This window comes from Cottoperca gobio, chromosome 7 (genome assembly GCF_900634415.1).
Source record: "Cottoperca gobio chromosome 7, fCotGob3.1, whole genome shotgun sequence".
NCBI lineage: Eukaryota > Metazoa > Chordata > Actinopteri > Perciformes > Bovichtidae > Cottoperca > Cottoperca gobio.
The window spans coordinates 18,637,381-18,640,287 of record NC_041361.1 but is presented as its reverse complement, the minus strand read 5'-3'; positions in this window follow the sequence as shown (position 1 = coordinate 18,640,287).

Here is a 2,907-nt window from a genome sequence, read left to right as displayed (position 1 = left end):
GTCAGTTTACTCGATGATAGAAAAGGGAGTGTGTAGGTTTTGGCGGAAACCCGCGCTGCAGTTTTAGATTGAATACTGAATACCCCTCTGCTCAGCCCTCCTCCCTTTACAAGACTTCGGTAACAAGCCCACGAGTGCCAAACTGTGGTATCTTTCATGACCTTCACCTTGCTCAGAGGCCATCGTTACCATAATAACATTACTTTAGGAGCAACGAAATTCAGGGGGGGTAGCAGTTTTACAAGCGGAAAATGAGAAAAATGCCTTCTCTACTGCCAGAGTTTGGTTTGTCCATTCTGAGCTACTGTAGAAACATGGCGGTGCAACATGGCAGACCCCGTGGAAGAGGACCCGCTCCTATGTAGATAAGAAGGGCTCAATGTAAGCTCTCTTAGTCTGAGGTGATTATACAATAATGAAAATATAGTGTATAATGAATATTACATTCCATTTCTGCTAATAGATCCGCCTAAATACCACACACTGGAACCACTGATCTGAGTCACCAAATGTCTTGTACAAGTTTATTTGGTAATAAATATATGTTTTGTTATATGTTACATGACTACTTCTTGAAAGTGAAAAGATTCATATGTATTTTCTTGCTTAAGATGCTTTTCTTTTTCTTTGTTTCTTTCATGTCTCAGTTTTATTTGTCTGACAGTCTCGCTATTCCTTCTTCACACACACACAGTCTTCGCTTACAGTATGAGCCTGTCTGTGGGAGTTCTCCTCGGTACAGTATGCAGTCTGTGGGTTTTATCAGAGGTGTCCCACCTGGAGGGAGTCTGGGAGCGAAAACACAGCTTCAGACAGATTTAGAGCTCTTTCTGCTCCGCAGGAATGAATGAGCAGTGTTTGTGTTGCATGGTGTTTGAATAGTGCTCCTTTTGGGAGTGAGCCTCCCATTGGTAAGTGGCTCCTGGAGTGTGAGGATGCATAATGATGCTGTTGGGTGAAAGTCTTGCATCTGTAAAATGTCAACATACAGAATTTACCTAATAAAATAACAGAATGGACACTGATTTGTTTGTAATCTTTTAATCTTTTATGTGTTAAATATTCTGCGGCCCTCAGCAAAGAATTTATCTTTTCCCATAAACAACATTGTAGTCTCTGAAGAATAGCAGCTTTTAATGGAGTGAGACAAATAACAAAAGCCCTATTGAAGCATATTTTTTGAAAAATAAAAGCACAGTTGGATTCAAGTATGTTCTTGGCCTGTGGGTCATTCTTTCCCTAGAAGCTCTTTTTTTCATAACTTTTGTTTCCTGTGTTTTTAGCACCTAATTTATTGTTGGGAAAATAGGGCACTTAAGAAATGAGGGCCACATAAATAAGTCAGTTTAAGACTCAAAATGTAAACTCCAGGCTCCAGGCATATACTGTAAATATATATATATATATATTTTTTATATATACATATATATATATATATATATATATATATATATATATTTTTTTTTTTTTTTTTTTTTTTTTTATATATATATATATATCTGGAAAGATGAACCATCTGTGTGTCTTCTTAAAATAAAATTTGGGACCCAGAATAAATCACAGGCCGGTTTCTGGGCCTGTGGTGCGATTAGATTAGGTCAGGCTGACGAAGATCAAAACCAAATTTAAAGCAGGCAGCTCATTAAAACAATTTTATTTTTTCACATACGGTTAAAATTTTATATTTTTATGTACAGTATAATTCTACATGTGGTTACAATTTAACGCGTGTAAGCGTTGTAAAACATGACATATGGTTCAGATTGAAAGCCTTTATCTTTATCACTCTTTTACCGTGTAACTGACACATGGTTATACTTCTTTTATCTTCCAATACTCACAACACTTAATTCATACAGTGTTATTGTTGCATATCGAGTGTTGCAGGAATGAGTCCTAAAACTCGGAAATTTGTTTTCGGTTTCCTCATCTCTAAGTCAAAGAGTTTTTGAATGGGTTTTTGGTTAGATGCCAGAAATAAGTAAATACTGCACACTGGCCCTTTAAGAGATTTTCACGTTTTGTTCCACAATATAAAATATGTCAGTAAATACCCCATTAAACTTCATACACTGCCAAACATGGGGAAACTCATCTACTAAGTGGTGGAGACGTTTTTGCCAGCGTGGTGTAATTTGTTTGTTGCTAGCTTTTCTCACTGACGATTGCATTTATGCTTGAAAAATCATACAAGTGGTGTTCATTTGTGAAGATGATCTTGCTGAACAATAAACTTTTGTTTGCCACAGAGCTTATTTTCAGCAATAATACAAAATCCAGCTTTCTAGCAAAAGTACATATGCTCTCTTGTGAAATAAGATCACATATTTGCTGTTTTTGCATTAATTTGTAGGCTCTCATGCGCTCGATGCAGATATGATTACATCTTTAAGTTGACCACCATTAAACAATAATAATAATAATTATTGGAATGTTACAGTTGAATTTAGAAACAACTGCGTTTGCTAGTAACTGCTAATGTTATTTGGTGGGTCAGAGTGTCAGGGTAGGTTAATCCTTTTAAAGTACCGCTGCAATCCTTTATTTTACACATTGATTACAGCACTGAAAGTAAATAGATGAGACAGCTGGGATAAAAGAGAGCTGATGCAGGACAGCTGTGTGACTGCAAGCATTCAGGCAGGAACCAAGGACAGTACTGGGACAAATTAAGCACAGTGCATGGCGAAAGGAGTTTTTATTAGGAAATATTGTAAATTGTGTTTCCAATATTATGTTTTTATTAGATTATTAGATAAAACGTCCATGTGGTCCACTCAGCAAAATTGCAGGAGTTTAGAGAAAGGGAGGGAAAATGGGAAGATGCAGCAATAAACAGCGATAAAATAACACCATGAACACTTTGAAATGTCTCAAACTGTCTTCACACGAGTTGCAACACAGAAT